General features: G+C 32.1%; 1 long non-coding RNA gene across 3 annotated transcripts in view; it reads left to right on the top strand.

Moving 5' to 3' along the window:
• The window catches only part of LOC111087272, a 139,935-nt gene that overhangs the window by 30,839 nt on the left and 90,354 nt on the right, over positions 1 to 18,742 (top strand). The window contains exon 2 of one of the 3 annotated variants that reach the window (XR_002611976.1): positions 6,862 to 7,096. The exons of 1 other annotated variant lie outside the window; for it this stretch is intronic. This is a non-coding gene — a long non-coding RNA (uncharacterized LOC111087272). Of the gene's footprint in view, positions 1 to 6,861; positions 7,097 to 9,090; positions 9,161 to 18,742 lie in introns of those variants that run through there. One more of the 3 variants, XR_002611982.1, reaches the window with a different exon arrangement.

The following is an 18,742-nucleotide window of genomic DNA, read 5'->3' as shown; positions in this document are numbered from 1 at the left end:
TTGATGTGTATGGTTTGGGGAACACTATACTAGCTGATTAATGGGGCTGTTGATTATCAAATACCACTAATCATCCTTCTCTATTAGCTAACTTGTTTCAGTTAAGGAATTTATATACTTTCACTATTGTAAACATGGTCCTACATATGTGCAAACGAGATAACTCTGTTAATGACACTAATCCATCACAGAAGTGACAGACTTCTTCCATGACTAGTTAAATAGTCTAAACTATTAGAATGGTTGGGAAAATACTTAAAGGAGCTTTCTAATTTAGAGAGTATATGGAGTAGCTATTAACGTTGTTTATTTGTGATATTTGTATAGGTTGACCTTATTACAAGGTTTAATAAGTGAGATTAAGATGATATTGTATTTATAACACGTAAATAAAAATCTTCAATTTGTATTTCTCATAAATCGCATAAACTAAATTAAGTTTTCCTATAGAAAGACGCTCTTCGATGGATCAGTTGTAAGCTTGAGGGCTTATAACGTTAAAATGTAGGGTTCAATCCATTTGGTGGACACAGTACAAATTGCCTATTGTGCTTAACAACAAATAAAAACTATAGAAGGTGTTTGTAAACGATTTTTTTTACAACGGACAATGAGAAATATTTTAATTTTAATATCACAAGAAACACATAGATACAAATATGTGCATATATATATATTTATTTGTTTGTTTGTAATTAAGCACAAAGCTACACAATGGGCTATCTGGGCTCTGCCCACCACGGGTATCGAAACCCGGATTCTACCGTTGTAAGTCCGCAGATATACCGGGGGGGGGGTTTACAGACAGGAGAACTCTTCCTTGTAGAAAATAAATGTAGAATATGTCAATACTTAGTGTAACTTTGCGCTAATCAACTCGTTCTCCAAGAAAATCAAGAATTAGAATGCAGTAGTAAATTGTTGGTTGTTTGTTTTAACGCAAAGCCACACAAGAGGCTATCTGCGCTCTGTCCACCGCGGGGAATCGAACTGGATTTTATCGTTGTAAGTCCAGAAACTTACCGCTGACCCACTGGGGGACATATTTGTATAATATACACCTATATATATGTGTATGTGTGTACCTATAGCGCCTATTATTGGCACAGTGAATATCTTGTTTTTATCTTTCTCATGTTGGTGTGTTATATCTTCGAAATCCTTCGAAGATCCCTATTATAAAAATATTGATGTTCGACCCAATGATAGAGTCTGTTCCAAGTTGTCCCGTGATATTAATCTGCTTTTCTATGAACAAGTCTTCTCTTTTCATGTAAAATTTTATCGGTCTTGATTACAGTGGAACAATAGGCAAAACCAAGCACTGAAACTACAGTTGGAAACCCTCTCTGTATCTGGTCAGTAAAGCCGTACATTATCATCTATCTATGAAATACATTAGCATCCGTCCATGAGGTACATGTTGCTAGTGTCTCCTTGCCTCGAGGTCATGAACATTTTAAACATTTATCTCTTCAAGTACATTCCTTAGGGCAGTGTTCTCAATTAATTTTGACATATCGTCATCATCAGAATATTTTCTATCTTCTAATCATGGGTAGTCCTTTGGTCTTGTTTTCAAAAACTGGTAATATTAGCCCCTTTTTTCTACATTTTACTATCTTCCACTATTCTTTCTCATTCTGTGTGTCTAGTTATAAGTGGATAAGTTCCTTTTTGTTTTGCAGTTTTACATATCTTTACTGTAAGCACGTGATTCATAATTTTTGAAACCACGCTTATGAGTTCAGTCAGAAATCCTTTTGCCTCTGCGCTCATTCAGACCACCTTGATGTATGAAACGTAAAAAAAAACAAGATAAGAAAAATACCACAAAAAGTATAATTCTAAGTCATGCAATGTCAACTTCCAAGTATATTTATAAAAATTTTGCCACTTGAGTAAATGAAACCATTCCTACTTAATATGAGGGACGGGCTGAACAGAGGGTAACCTCGTACTGCTCGTGGGAGCCCAAAACATGACTGATAGCTAGCTAGCTGACTAATGAATTATTATTCAATTTCTTTTTTTTTGTCCTCTCAACTAAGTCAGGTACTAGATCATAAAATAGGAAATTTTAGCCAAACAAATTCAAAATGTATTATAATTACTACATACAAAGACGTAGTTTACATTTTATTATCAGAAAAATCAAACTGTTCAACTTGAAAACTCACCACAACGAATAGAGAGGAGGTAGTTGCTGATATTTTTTTCAGAAATGATTATTTTTTCTTATTACCAAAAACAATAGTTTTTTGTATAAAAAAACATTTAATTATTCAAATTCTATATAAATATATGTACACTGTAGTGAATAAAATACATTTAAAAACATCATACGTAAAAATAATTCATGTTTTTACATACATTTTCAACTACGTTTATACTTCGCCAAATATTACATTTTTAAAATATTATATATTTCAATTTATAAAAAAATTTTAATTGGAAAAAAGAGGAAAAATTATAAAAGGAAAATTGTCTGTGTACAATCTTATTATATTCAAATAGAATTGTCTTATGGCGCACGTGGGAAAATTTGAAGAAACCATAAAAATTAACTTATGACGCAAATATGGGTAAATAGTTCTGATAAAAATAGAAATTGATTCTAAAATTAAAATTTAAAATCAATTTCAAAGGGTCCAAAAATCTTCACTGCCCAAAAGCATTCTTAATTTACTCCTATTTAGTGGTATCATTTTTGTCGAAATTTCAATAATTTTCAGCTATTTAGGTTTAACAAAGATAAAAACATATTTTTTATTTAGGTCATGTTCGCGTTTGATGTATAATATGATATAGTAGAGTAGGCCCGGCATGGCCAGGTGGTTAGGGTGCTCGACTCGCAATCTGCGGGTCGCGGGTTCGAATCCCCGTCCCACCAAACATGCTCGCCCTTTCAGCCGTGGGGGCGTTATAATGTGACGGTCAATCCCACTATACGTTGGTAAAAGAGTAGCCCAAGAGTTGACGGTAGGTGGTGATGACTAGCTGCCTTCCCTCTAGTCTTACACCGCTAAATTAGGGACGGCTAGCGCAGATAGCCCTCGTGTAGCTTTGCGCGAAATTCAAAAACAAACAAACAAATACTAGAGTAACTAGACCACTGTTGTGACATAGGTTTAGTTTCATGTATATAGTCATTGTTTATATTACAATAGAGTATGGTCACGATATTAATTTCTGTCATTTCTCTATTTTTAGCAACAATATTAAGCAGATATTAAGATAAGGCCTACTAATTTTCATACTTAACTCTCACCTTGACTTGCAAAACAATAACATCTATCCTGTTATTGCTGGATAAAAACCATAAAAAGAAACTGTTTGAAATGTATCTGCATTATGATAATTCAAAATACAGTCACTGTTCTACCCCATGCCCGAAATTATGTAATAACCGCAAGCTCAGTTTCTAACATAGAAAATGTGTAGTTTTATCGATATTTCTTTCGTAGTTGTATAGCAAATTATCCATTCTTAATAGCTAAATAAAAAACTTATTGTAGAATATAAAATCTTATAGAAATTCACAATAACGACATGAATATAGCTAGCATTTGTATTCGCATTGTTAGCATATTTATCCCCTTACAAGTTTAGTAGATGAAGAACCTCACGGTTCTTCTGTTTGTTCTTGTAATATTAATAAGCAAACAGTGCTTATTCTAGGAGAATTATCAAATAAAAATATAATGTTTAATTAGAAAACAGATTAATGAAGCGCATCGTGTTGCGCCATTTATTTAAAACATTAGTGGGCATATTGATACATTTGACCTCTTAAAACAAATTATAAAACTATTTAGCGGACGTGTTGGTGCTTTTTGACTTTTTAAAAACACTTAGTAGATTTGGTGCTCCACTTTCATCTCATAAAAAATAAATTGATGTGAAATAACTGATAAAGAAAACATATTTGTTTACAATGAAAGCACTTTCTTAAACGTTGTTGCATCTACATTGTGTATTTTGACAAAAAGTAAGCGTGAGGCCTTGTTTATTATTAGATTTGCCAAATGTTTCTGAGAATTCTATCCTTACTCAGTAACTCAGAAAAGAAAAAAAATCAAACGAAAGAGCAAGGCCTATTTTATGAAATAATTACAGTAGTATTCAAATACCTATATTAACATAGTTGTGGTGATTAAAATACGTCATTCAAACTTCATAAATATAATGAAAGGTGGCATTACTTTTCAAAAACAAAAAGAAAAACAGTACATTTAGGCTTACGTGATAAAAGTACTGTGCAAGCTCTGCTCGTTCGAAAAAAGGATTAAGAACAAATTCATTAGACGTTTGACGGTGCTTGCGTTTATAAATAAGCAAGTTGAGAAATTAAGGTTGAGTGATGATTATTTTAGACTGTTTGTTTATTTTATAGCAAAGCCACATTGAGCCTTCTGCATGGAATCGAACCCCGAATTTTAGCATTGTAAGTTTGTAAACTTACTGCTGACCTACCATGGGATTGAAAATAGAGAGAGAGAGAGAGACGCTGCTTATACACGTGCAAGTATTTTTTGTCTTACCTAGCTTAACAACTTGTGTAGCAATATAGACACGTACAGGAATTTTTCGGTTCACAGTCTCATTAGTTAATTGGCTGGCAGCGTTGGTTGGCATAAACATTGTCGAACTTTCAGAGGTAACGTTCGTTTTCAGTAAATATTATTTATTATCAGAAAACATGAGTTATATAAAACAAAAGTAGTATGGTAGTTTACGTGAAAAATGTTTGTTTTATTTCGGATATTCGCACAACTTTAAGCTATACATACAAGGGCTGTCTGCGTTAGCCATCTCTAATTTTGAAAAGATAGATTAGAGCGAAGGCATCTAGTCAGTAGCATCCACCGCCAACTCTCGAACTACTCTAGTCGAGTAGATGGATTTGACCATCACTATAATAATGCACCCATGGCCCCAAATTGTGGAGCACGAACCATGGACCCTCAGATTCAAATCCCGGCACGCTAATCACTAAGCCACGAAAATAACTTTTTTTTTTTACTTTCAACGAAAAAATCTTGAATGATACGTGGCTTGGAATCTTGATTAAAAGACAACTTCTTTGCCAGTTATTTTCTCCACACAATGAACATGTTTCTTTGCTAGAATGATTGACTTTATGTTATGTATCACACTTCAGCAACAATATCTAAGTCGATGACAGATAATAAGTAGGAGTGAATTGATAGATGAAAACAAATTCATAATAATGTTGAAATCTGTCGAGGTTTTAAGGTTCTTAATACACTGAAATGCTGATAATGAGAAACGTGTTCCACATTGTCTCCGCTTTGACTCGTATACAGTATCTCTAACATACCTTCATATACGACTGGAAATAAGTACACTTATTTTGATACAAAATAAAGTGCTTAAAACATATGAAACTGTTAATTGTTTTACACGCTATTTTTTTAATGAATATCGAGGTAACCCTGTGGACAACGTTGTGAAAGAATCATTTATATGTGATAAATAATGTGTTGCTATTTAGTTCAGTTATTATCAATAGAATGACGCGTTCTAGTGCTGGAACAATCGTACTCGGGTTTCGTGAGCAGCTTGTTGGATCTTTTCCTCCTTCCACGTCACCATGACACCGTTGTTGGTGTCTTTGGCTGGCTGATTCATTCTTATCCCCAGATCGACTATTTATATTGTGTTCGTTTGTGTTTATTCTATTGTATATCTTAAAGGACTTGCTTATAAGACTACATTTTCCATGACGTAATTATATGTCATCCTCAAATCATAAGACATCCCTCATGCAAACACTGAGTTGAGTTTTACACATTTACTATTTGCTACCTACGTCTATTTGTTACTGTCATGACCAAACCTAAGTACAGTGATAGGAAAAAATATCCGTCCACATAAATCGAGAAGCTGTCAAGTAATTAGGCTCTGTTGATAAAAACTATATTTATAGCTCTTTATTTGTACTTTGTACACGATTTACTAAGGCATATACTTCAGTTTGGTTTAGTACCTCCTTAAGGATGAAATATTTTCTTCAGATACAGAAAGAATCACGTCTATCCCTCTTGGCATGTTTTCCGATTAAAACAAAACGTATCGACCTATCATTATTATATTACTTTATTATTATAATATATAAAACAGAAGTGACATCTAAATAATATTATACATACGTAAAAAAAAATAAATTTAGAAACAGGTCACGTAGTGGAAAATTGTACCTTATCTTGCGTACATTGACAGAATGTAAATTCCCTGTATAGCCTAAGGCTTAAGTTTAAACACAGGCTTTAGCTTCCTTCAGAAGTGTTCTTTTCTACCCTATAGATAATTACCAGGAGTATTACACACTTTAGAAAAATTCATTTATAAACAAACAAAAAACATTGGCATACAATGTTGCAATCAAAATAAACCTGTGAAAATAACACTTAGAGATCAATCTTTAAAAATAAACACCATTCGTTTTTATTTTTCTTTCAGGCTAATTAGTGGGTTGGCGCAAGATGGATTTTACATTTTTCGCAGTTCATGATGCTCCTGACAAAATGTTCCACAAACAGATGCACTTAAATTATTCCAATAAGAGTGTTTTATGTAATTGACAGTAAAACCTATTCACTGTTTATTACTCTTAAGAGCAAATTTTCTGCATTTTTAAAAGTTATTCTGTGTTTTGATTTTTGTTTATGATAAAGAGAAAGAAGGCAGCAATAAAGTAATACAACAGAGGTTAGTGTTTGGATAAAATTAAGGAAAATTATTACAAATCAAACTTCTTTAGCAGTATTCTGAAATTTTTGTTATGTTACTTTTATTTCACAGTTGTTTAGTAAGGTTGATTCCATTTTATTTCAGGGTGCTCTTACAACAGATACATACTAACGTTCTTCGGGTCACGATATTCTGTTTCTTTATTATACGAGATTTTGATTAAGCTCGACAGACATTTCGAAATTTTACGCTTCTAAATGCCTTTGCACAAGTATTATTGCCGTCTGGCCGCAGTGAAAACCATCTTCATTCTAGAGTACTTGAATACGTACTCCAACAGTCTAGTTCATCTCAACCCTCTATTTCAACTAAGTGCAGGGTAGGTATTGATAGTTCAATATTTTCAAAACTGATCAAATGATTCTGTCATTTACAAGGCCATGGTTCTTGAACCGTATACTTCACTACTACCCTGGCACCATCTAGTGATGATATAAAACACTGTGTAACAGTTGGCGTACTAATCTGATGGCTCCGAGTAATACTTATTACCAAAATATCAAACAGACGTATTTGAGTAACATAGGTACATTCTGTTCCTAATTTTTATTTTCATAATTCTTTGAATTTTTACAGAAAGTTGGTGAATTATAATTGTTACAAGAGATTTTAAGCATTTTACATAAGAAAATGGTGCATCTATGCCATGAAACATTAAATGTGGGCAAATTAGGTAACCCTGTATGTGATTAACAGGTTAATGTAAATTAAAATTATCTATTTGTTCTGATGAAATCATCTATCCTTTAATTTTTATATTCAATGAAAATGTATTAAAGATACAATACCCATCATGGATCTTAATTTAATTGTGGCCTCATAAAAATCATCATATTTAGTTTGTAACGAGTATATTTCTAATAATGAGATGAATGTATCTTCTTTGAAAAAGACTGGGAAATAGATAGAAATTTGGCTCTATTATCCTATTAGTTGAAAGGGCTTAATGTCAAGACCAGGGCATAAAAATGCAAATCTACTTGTACTGGCTGTTGATCTTCTTTGGCCTTGTCCTGTCACCAAAGCCTAAACAATATTTCTTGTATATCTTCATTTTTCATGTTCTCTGTAGGCATCTAAACAGGTTTATAAAACTTGATCTTAACATCGCATAATTTATGTTTCTGAAATTAGATTTCTGAAGTTAGTCTCTTTGAGCACTTTAGCTATGACCTCACTGTATAAGTTTTGTTGAATCTCTCGTAGGTACAAATACTGAAATCCTTAAAGTCATCATATTAAAAATTCTGCCACAACTTTTTTCATCGCTAGTGAAATGATAGAATAATAATGATTAATTTTTGTATTGAATAACATATGTATGTTTTGGGTAAAAACTAGTTTTCATGAATAATTAACATATCCTGTTCAGAATCTTCTTTGTATTGTCAGTTATCATCGCGCCCGGCATGGCCAGGTCGTTAGGGCGCTTGATTCGCAATCTGAGGGTTGGGGTTCGAATCCCCGTCCAACCAAACATGCTTGCCCTTTCAGCCGTGGGGGCGTTAGATGTTACGGTCAATCCCACTATCCGTTGGTAACAGAGTAGCCCAAGAGTTGGCGGTAGGTGGTGATGACTAGCTGCCTTCTCTCTAGTCTTTCACCGCTAAATTAGGGACGGCTAGCGCAGACAGCCCTCATATAGCTTTGCGCGAAATTCACAAAACCAAACCAATTGTCATCAAACTCATTATTTTTCTAAAAACTACCATTATTATGTATTAAGATTTTTTAAAGTGATATTTTTCATTTTATTCTTGAGCCAAAACTATTGTTTTAAATGAAGTATTATAAATAATCGAAACCGGTTATTTATGACGTGATTTTTTTTCATTTGCATTTTTTCTTTATTCTATAAGATTGTACAGTTAATGTTTATTTCTTTTATGTATATTATTCTCTATTAACAACTTTTATTAAATCAAAATATATTTTTGAACGTATTGTTTGAAAATTAACTTGTATATGTAATTCAAATATGTAGATGAAAAGCTAGTGAAATACTGAAATTCATTTTTCTTATTTAATTTTTCAATAGTCAAAAGTTTCATTTTTACCTACTCTTCCTTGGTGAAATTCGTATTTTTATTTATCCGCCGTTTTCAAACCTGATTTATAATTCCTGTGTGTATATGTAGAGTAATCCAATGAATTCTTAAACATACACAACTAAGTAGTAAATAAAATTTAGAAATGAAAAGGTATTTAAAAGAAATTTGTCGTTTGAATAGAGAGGGCGCTGTGTCACGAAGACAAACTTATTTTGGCATGTAGAAAATTATTAATATTATTGTTAGGCTTGTTTAAGTCATAGATTAATTTCTATTTTATGTGATATTTTTAATAGATGTTCTGCAGTTTCGTTCACTTACATTTCCAGCAAGTGAGTTGTTGACTGGTTAAGCCAAATATTACTAAAAATTAAAGTGTTAATGTTTTGACTACACAATGTCACTGTTAATGTTATTACCAGTACTAGTATAAATTGTAAGCAAACTAAACTAGTGTGTATCCCATTTACTATTAGTACTACTAGTAGTCATGCATTGATTAATTTAGTATATTATAAGAACGCATTGTTGCACTAAGCTAGTTATCTCATTAGTAAATTCAGACTAACATTGTAATATTAGTAATGATATTACAAATCCATTAATAATATCTGTCAATGTAGCTCATAAACATCGTTTTAGTAAAATAGCTTAAGGTTTATTCAAAATTTTATAGTAAAAGAGTATTGTAGTTCGAAATTCAGACTCTGGATTAGTTTTTCCTACTACTAGATTTATGACACTTATCCAGAATGTGAATTCTGAACTTCTTCAATTTCTTTTGTAATGAAAGGTATTATCCAGTCAACTATGACCAAATTTTGAACCATGAATCTGCTTGTACTAGTCTACTACCGTACTGACAGTTTTGTTTTTTTAAATTAATAAATCGTGTTTATTTCTAGTAGCTTCATATATGTTAAGTACTACCACACATACATAAACAAGAATAAAAATTATGTAATTATATGCTCAACTAGTATACCTGTACATGACAATTTTTTGTCTGTGAGTGATATTACATTTTGGAAGTGCTTCGGTAAGTTAAGTTGGAAATCTTTTAAATTATGTAGACCAGTTATGGGGAAACATCTGGATTCAAGATTTTGATTTAGACTTCAGTGTAACTAAATATTCTAGGTCACTATGTTGCTCTTTGTCAATCTATATTACATCCCTCCCACATAAGATAACCCAAAGATTTGAACAAAAGATCATATTTGTTCATGAATCATATTGCCAATGTAAATTTTAAAAGGATTTTACTTTGAAATATCCCAAACTTAACAGTTGGTATTACCACAAGGAATTGTTGCTTAGCAGAAGTAGTTTGAGAATTGTTTTGTATTGATGAAAGCATGTAGTAAAAGAAAGCTATTCAATGCTCATTATCATGTTTAACCCACCAAAACAGGATTGGTTTTGGCTTAATGGTTAGTTTATCAGACTGTGGATCCAATGATCCATAGTTTACATCCTGTTTGTGCAAAAAATATATCTGTGTGTGTGTGTGTGTATATATTTCAATTGTTCTCTATACTTATGGGTCTCAGGTGCATTATAAGGGTAACAGTCAAATACCAATATTCGATTAGAGCAGCCTAAGAGTTGGCAGTAACTGCTGTTCACTAATTGTCTTCTTTTTATCAGTTCCAAATTAGGAATAGCTAATAGCTCTTGTGTAGCCTTTAATGAATATTCAAAACAAACTCATCCCACCAAATTATATAACTAAAAGAATAATTTAACTTAGAATTAAATATAGCCCTTCATGTTCACCATATACATAATCAAAAAGAAAAAGTTAAAAAAAAACGATCTGTTCTACTGCATTATGAGGCAAACCATTTCAAAACTTTATAACAAAAATAATCATAGAAGATGAAGTCTGATTCTTAACTTTGAAAGCTTAAAAACCTATTTTCCATCATATTCAGGCTTGTATTTTCAACCTTTTCATTCCATTACTGAATTAGCCTACTCACAGGTATAACATTTTAGGGTTATATTAAAAACAAAATCATATCTCAGTCATTCTTCTTACAGCATCAATGTTCCTCTAACATGAGAAATACAGTAACTTCTTTCAAAATTACCTTCCCCAAAGTCATAATTTTACATTGCACAATCTAACGCAGAAACTTAATGTTAAGATCTTTTCAAATAAGAAAAATATGTTGTTGTTGAGTCATCTCTTCCCATCATCTTAATGTTGTTAATAAATTTGAAAATATTACTGTTCAAGATTATCTAAATTGTTCACTTAAATAATGAAAAAGAAATCACAAAATAAACTGCAATAGTTACTTCTTCATAATTCATTAAAATGATTATCTGTCACTACTCTTTTAGAAAATCTTTCTATAATAGATGTAGAGTGTATGTCAGTATCTATGTATGTAACCAAACTCCTGTCAATTGAATTGTACCACAAACAAAAATCCATAAAAAAATTCACACTTTTTGTAATCAAGATTCAGACAATTAGTGAAATAACTATGGTATGAGCAACAACCATTTCTGTATAATAGAACCCAATTTTACAACAAGAACACGACTTTCACTAGGACTGTACGTGAGAATTTGATTATATCTTTATTGACGTAATTTTTAAATGTAGTACTGAGAAACTGGAGTTCTTTAAAAGCTATTATTTTTTCAATAAATGGTACCACTTTTAATGTATAAAAATATTACAGTTTATATCGGAAATATTTATGAAAATATTGAGCTGTGTACGTTGAATCATTTTGATGCAATGAGTTGCATATAACTAAAGAGCACAATCCGAAGACTTTTTCTGTGCAGTACTTCCAAAAAAAAATATTTTTTTAGAAAATGTTCACTTTTTTCTAAATGTTTTCCAGTGAAATGTGAATAGTAGAGTTAGTAATTACTAGCACAATCAGCTGCCTGTAGGGCAGCATTTCTGCTAGTACTTATCAATTCCAGAATCATCTGGAATTATAATATTTCTTCTTAGGAATGTTATCCATGGCTTCTTAGAATGTAAAGATAACAACATCAAAGGTGTGTTCATCTAAAAGATCTAAATGCCATGTATGCATATAAAATTTTCAACAGCTTAGTAAGACAAGAAAACTAATTTCTAAATCCACCATTAGAATCATTACGTAAATGAAAATTTTTTTTCATTGATCATTCACAACAAATTCTAATACCTTGATACTAAAATAAGTAATGCTAATTTGCTCTTAATGATTAGAACCCTTCTACAGTGCTTTTTATTTTTGATATAATATTGGAAATTTGGCCATCTGGAATTTTCCTCGTGTAAATAAAAGAGATGAAAAATGAAGCTCTTACTGACTCCTTGCTAAGCATCCTTACAAATTTAAGAAGTTCTCAAGTTTTCCAAAAATAGTGTTTCCTTTAAGCAGAAATAGTTTACTTAAAAACCTTGTTCTTCCTGTCAAGAAATTGATTAGCTTAGAAGTATATTTTTCACTTTCATCAGTAAAAATGCTCAGCCAGGTCCATTTCCTTTATGATAAGATCTCTCATAGGATATCTTAAAGAACTGATATTATTCATGACTTTTTGCAGTGAACATAAGCTTAAAACCCTTCAAATTAAATTCTTCATTTTGAGTTAAAGCTCTTAAACCTACTTTGCTTGAACAAATGCATTCTTGATCTTTTTCTTTTAAGAAACTTCTGCTGTTTTCATTCTATTAGTAAATTACATATTGTTGCAATTGCAGCATTTTCATTTGTTAATAATTTATTTATTTACTTATCTATTTAGGAAGTGAGTTGTGATTGGAACACAAGATTTGTTGGATTACATAGCTTGATTGACTAATAAAGATATTCAAAGCTTCATTAAGCTTTTTTCTTATTTAAATTAGCCACCAAATTTGTCTCACATGATATCTTGCACTGTCTGAAAATGGGTTTTGTAAAGTCAAGGATACAATTCTTATTAACCTTACAACAGGTTTCAATAGTAGAATATTAAGTATATCCATAATGGTGCACAATAGTTTGCTTCAATAGCACATCCAAGAGCTTATTGATTTTGTTAAATTACACACTACCAATTGTTCAGATTCATTAAAGGGTATAAACAGTGACTTAAGTCATAATGGTTTTAAGTTTTCACAATATAGGCTTGCAAAATTTGGAATGTGCAGAAAACAAATTATTAGCAGAAAGTGTTTTTTTATATGTAGGATCATGTTTACATATATGTAGGATCATGTTTACATATATATGTAGGACCATGTTTACATATATGTAGGACCATGGTTACACATACGTAGGACCATGGTTACACATACGTAGGACCATGGTTACACATACGTAGGACCATGTTTACACATACGTAGGACCATGGTTACACATACGTAGGACCATGTTTACACATATGTAGGACCATGTTTACACATATGTAGGACCATGGTTACACATATGTAGGACCATGGTTACACATATGTAGGATCATGGTTACACATATGTAGGATCATGGTTACACATATGTAGGATCATGTTAAATGATTGTATCTTCTCCCATAAAACCTTTAACCGTTCCTTCATGTTCATAAAACTTCATCTAGTTTGGTAATATTCAAAACTGAATCAACAGATAACCAGGTTGTATGTTCATTACGAAAATTCCATGTACAAAAGTGTTTCTCTAATTTTCGGTCATTCCATCGAGAATGCATATAGGGCACAGGAAACTAAGACAAAGTGTATGGCCACAAGTTGTATAAGTAAGCCTTCTAAACGTTGTAACACATTATTTTCAAAACAAGACATGTTAAAGTGTCTTGTATCTTATATTTAGCCATTTCGTAAATCTTATGTTAAAACCGAGTTTTTTATATGATGAACGTGATCCATAGTTGTAAAGTGGTTCTTGTCCTGATATTCTATATACACAGTTGTACAGTGGTTCTTGTCCTGATATTCTAGTAGAATATCAAGACAAGAACCACTGTACAACTGTGTATATAGAATATCAGGACAAGAACCACTGTACAACTGTGTATATAGAATATCAGGACAAGAACCACTGTACAACTGTGTATATTCTTCCAAGCTCTCCTACAAATTCCAACCCAGTTTCTCAGAGGTGCATTCAGTTTCAATTAAGAACTATATAGACCCATCCTAGATCTAGAGCATGAACTTCATTTTCAAAATTATCATTGCAGTAAACTGAAAACACTGCCAACTGTTTAGTTGTAGTTTCGTTCGACGAAAACGTTGTAGCTCTTGATATTTCAGCCAAATATCAATAAAATTATGATGCAAGCGATTATCTAGTGAGATAGATTACTTTCTGCTTACTCAACTTCAAGGTATCCAGTACTGGCTTAGATGACATAGCTTTAACAAGACATTGTACTCTGTCTGCAGTGTAATATGGAATTCTAGAACCTGTACTTCATGTCTTTAATGTGCACCCACACACGTACGTAAGGGGTTCAAGGGAGTTCGGCCGAACCCCTTTTTATTTGTACGATGTTAAAAAAAATATGATTATATAATTATAGCGCAGCTGCTTATGGTATTTAACGTTTTCTACGTAGTCTACATTCTTCTTGTGAAACGTTAGCACTTTTTGGCTTGAAATAGTCGCATGCAATGGTTTCTGTTGACACTTTGTTATTGGAATCCCGAAGCTGTATTGCTACTGTCAGGTTTTGTAAGCCGGATTATTTACAGTAGGTGTCACTGAGTTCATGTGAACGTTCGGCATCTACTTTCCGCCGATTCAATAATTAATTACCTGAGGTATACACAAACCGAAGAAAGACTGACTGCTTTAGCTTTAATACATAATCATTATGACACTGCCACCAATATTGAAACTGTATGTAAGTTATTTATGGAAAAGCACTCTAGAAGAATGGAGCGTATTAACATGATATTTCAGTAGTGCATACATGTACGTATATGACAGTGATATACGTACATGTATGCACTATTGATATATCATGTTAACACGCTCCATTCTTCTATGGTGCATACATGTACGTACATGATAGCCAATGACTGAAATATCTAATATACTATTGCTATACAGAGTTGTTTACATTAGTAATATAATTTAACAATTAATAACTATTCTACATGTAGATAGTACAGTACTTTACTATAATAAAACATACATATTTATGCTAATTTAAGCCTAACTCCCCATGCAGTGTTAGAAAAGAATGACGATTTGTTGACTTTTCATTGAATGTTTGTAGATTTTACATGAACAGCCATGCAATTGTGTAAGCTATATTTCATGCAAAATTACTTCCAGATTTAATTTCATAGCACCTGTTTTTGTAGAAATTTTCTGTGGGGGGGGCATCCCCCAGACCCTCGTAGTAGTAACATACTTTGCATGCTGATTGTACTTTGCACAATATGTGTTGGCTTTTCATCTCACAAATTTGAACCTCCCTTTTCAAACATTCTGCGTACGGTCCTGGCACTCAATACAAAATTCAACATGTTTCTTGTTTTTCTTTCGAATATGTTTCTCTATTTTTGAGGTGTTTCTTAAGATCATTTGTAGATCCGAGTTCAACGACAGCAAAAAAGTTCAGTCTCATTTGTTCTTAATAGTTTTAAACACGTTTTGGAATCTTCTTTTTATCAAGGTCGTTGTTTCTGTGGTTGTTTTGAAGCTACACTATATAAAGAAACTTGGAATGATCAGAATTCTTATGAAAAAAAAACTCTGCAGTAGCTATTCTATATTTCATTTCGAATTAACATTTTTACTTATTTTAATATTAACTAGTTGACTGTTATTACAAAATAACCAGTGTAAACTTCTCACATATTTTTGTTATAGAGGAGCCAAACGTAAGATAAGTAAGGTTAGCTATTATAGAAGTGTGTGAACTGCTCTAACCATATTTCAATAGTCGTATATGGACTTATTCAATCTAGTTTTGACTAAGCCTTTTCAAATTAAATAATTGATTATCTTACCGTAATACACACATATGTCATTGAAACAAAAACTATGATAGGTTTTACTTTATTTACGTCATTGACCGACATGTGTCTCTAAGTGAGGTGATATGAGCCGAAACGTTTTGAAACTGGTCTCAGTGCGAGTTTCTGTTTCCCAGCTTAACATGGTATGGTTTAAATTACAAGAGACTTATTGATTATACGTATTGTAAACTGTTGAAACCTTTCGATCAATAAATCACATTAAGTATGTTAATTTTAGAGTTCCGAGAACGAATAGGTTCATGTTTAAGGATAGTTTAATATGTAAACTTACAAGCAGCTACACAAGTGATTAAGTTTAGAAAGTAGAATTCCTAACGTATATTCATTACTTAGTCAATTACATTTTAATGCGTTCTGATTATGTATGAGGTTACTGTTCCGTTTAATTTTTATATTTTACGCATCCCGTCCATTTATAAGCCGTTGTAGATAACAGCACAGCAATTTATTTTGTCAATTTTAATAAATGTAGCATTCGTTGTTCGATCGGTCCTCGATATTTGTCTTGGGGAAAGGCTCAGTTTACAGCCTCAATACTTCTAAAAGCTCAAAAACACACCACCAAAGCCTATATGTTCGGTAACTAATAAGCTTCCAGACCAGCGATATCTGTGAATGTCCTTCACTCTTTGCCCCTTAACAAAAGACAGCCATTTTGTTTTCTATCCTTGAGCCTTTATTGGCTAAGTAGCAAACTCAAGGCGGAGCCGTGTTCTCCTCGTTCTCGTTCGCTCTAGCTTTCAAGGTTTCTGATGCTCGAAAATATATAAACTTCTTATATGCACAGCAGTGCAAATTAAATGATCACCAGATGAATACATTATTTATAAAGTACTTTGGATAATTACCAGTTGTTAAAGTATCTTTCAAAGCCATATAGATATATAGTGTTTTTTCTCTTGTTTTCAGGACTTTTTTGGCATATAATCAATTTCTTTTTCGAATATTTTGAAAATAATTTATCATTAATTATCATTTTCCGTTTTAGTTGTGTTTAGCATTAATGTCTAAAGTCTGAAACTAAAGACACAATTAAGTATTAGCTTCGGGTTTCTCATTAATCAAATACAGGATCCAAGGAAAGCAATGCAGGGCGTGTTTCATGAACATCCAGTAGTCAAGCTATGCAGTTTCAAGGTTCAAAGTAAAATTTTGAAGGTTGCAACTGAGAAAAAAAGATTTATTGGATTGTATAGTAATTATCCGGTCGAACAGTTTGGTTTCATAAAACAGGTCTGTACTAAGTTACTGAATTATTATAACCTAACAACTGGGCAGTTTCAGCTGTCATAACTCCGCCACCTAGGAATGTTTTTGTTTTAAAAAAAAATGCCTTTATGTTTTATGATACAAATTACACATATAATATTTCAACATTTTTACTTGTAAACCAAAGTATTCATGAGTCATGTTTTTGAAATGTTTAGTAGGTAATATTTATAGAGTGAAAAGTTAAATTTGTATAGCATATTGATCGGTTCTTAACTCGAATTATTATTCAGATTAATTATATATTCAAAGTAATAAATTTTCAGAGATCCTGTTTAGTTTCAGTTGATCTTTCGTTTTTCGTTATGATATTAAAGGTCGGATGTTCTTTGAGATTTTTGTTCTTGCCCCCAAATTATTTTTATAGAGAAATAACATATCGGGTAAGAAAAGAAGTAACAAAAAGTCGCTATATAAAATGTCTTTGCTTTGATATAACCTAAGATAAACATTATACAACTTCAGTAGAAATCAGAATATTAAAGAATCATACCTTTACAATTTCTCAAAACTTATGTAAGAAACGTTATTAGCAGTACTTGGTAATTTTCAGCTGTTGATATAGGATCATAACGTGGGCGAAATTTTATTTTAATACATATATAATATATGGATCACGTTGTTGAACAAGGACATCCAGAATCTAGTTCAAGTTAGATAGTTGAAAATAACTTAGTAAGCCTGAAGAACAATAGAATATTTATAAACAAATAAGGTTCTACAAAAAAACCACAAATGGGCGTGAACTAGGAAAGTATAAGGCAGTAAAATGAACATCATGAAAGTTCTCAGTTTTATAACACGTACTGTGGAAAAGTTAACAAGAACCACTGTACAAGCGTGTATTACCATTTTGGTTTTAGTGTTAAATGGCAAGAGATTAAAATAGCATTTTAGTCATTTTTCGTGCTAAGATTCTGACTCCTGAAGGTGGTTGGTTGTCGGTTAGGCAGTGTGCCGATTGAATGCTTGAATAGTGGGTTGAATTTCAGTTATATTATACGTCAATTGTCTTTGAATAAACTACATATACTAAGACTTGTTCTTTCCCAGTAACAAAATCTGCAATCTGCGTATTAGAGATTTGTTTGAATTATGAGTATGCATTGGACATCTTTAGTTCGTTTAACATTATCTTTCAATTGATGCTCCGCTACATTTAGAAATAGATTAATCAAAAACTTTGCTGCCATTTTCATGAATGTGAGATATGTTAGTCCTGTTCATGACATGTTAGTCCTGTTCATGACATGTTAGTCCTGTTCATGACATTGCGACTACTAATTGACGGGAAAAACAACATGTAATCGCCTCTGACATGTAGGTAACTTAGCAGATCGAAAAACAAGTAGCACAAATATGAACAACGAAGAAATCAAGAGAAGTCTACAACATGTGATATAAAACAGAAATTCTAGTTTGATGATCCAATCTTCAAGAATAACAAGTTTATGGATCCTATGAATGCCCAAAAAGTAAAGCCAAGAATCTCCAAATAAAAGTGTTTTATCTTCAACTTTCAAATACTGTGGCTAAACGTTTGTTCGTCATTATGAAAGAAGTAAAAACAGACAAACGAAACAGATTCAACATGAGTCAACATGAAAAGCAAACATCTAGTATTGTTATGGAATTAAAAGGAGGAAAGTG

This window comes from Limulus polyphemus, unplaced genomic scaffold (genome assembly GCF_000517525.1).
Source record: "Limulus polyphemus unplaced genomic scaffold, Limulus_polyphemus-2.1.2 Scaffold1945, whole genome shotgun sequence".
NCBI lineage: Eukaryota > Metazoa > Arthropoda > Merostomata > Xiphosura > Limulidae > Limulus > Limulus polyphemus.
This window is presented reverse-complemented; position numbering and strand designations above follow the sequence as displayed.